Source organism: Corvus brachyrhynchos, unplaced genomic scaffold (assembly GCF_000691975.1).
Source record: "Corvus brachyrhynchos isolate BGI_N302 unplaced genomic scaffold, ASM69197v1 scaffold365, whole genome shotgun sequence".
Lineage (NCBI taxonomy): Eukaryota > Metazoa > Chordata > Aves > Passeriformes > Corvidae > Corvus > Corvus brachyrhynchos.
Genome location: NW_008239544.1, coordinates 1,245,444 through 1,245,872, shown reverse-complemented (window position 1 = coordinate 1,245,872; position 429 = coordinate 1,245,444).

Genomic DNA, 429 nt, shown 5'->3' with positions numbered 1-429 from the left:
GGGAAGGGGGCAGGGAGAGCTGTGCCCCACGGCTGCTCCACGCCTGAGGGAGCGAGCCCAGGGGTGACGGTGGGGCCATGCGGGGAGCAGCAACCGTGCCCCGAGGGCAGTACCGGGGCCCCTCCCAGTCGCGGTGGCCGCGATAAGGGACATTAATGGGGCTGGAGGAGCATCAGTCACCCTGGCAAGCGGGGCACGAGGAGCCCGGGGAAGCCCCCAACCCATGTCATGGTGGACCCCCAGCCCCGCTCCCCAGCTGTGGCACGGGTTGCTGTTCCCACCGGAGGAGCGGGCGGCACAGGGGGTACCCCACCACGTCCTCGGGGGTCACTGCTGGGTGCCAAGGCGGAGCCACACGGTCGGTGCCGGGGCCATGTGCTGCCCACGGAAGGGGGTCGCAGTGGCATCGACCGACACCAGCCTGTGCCC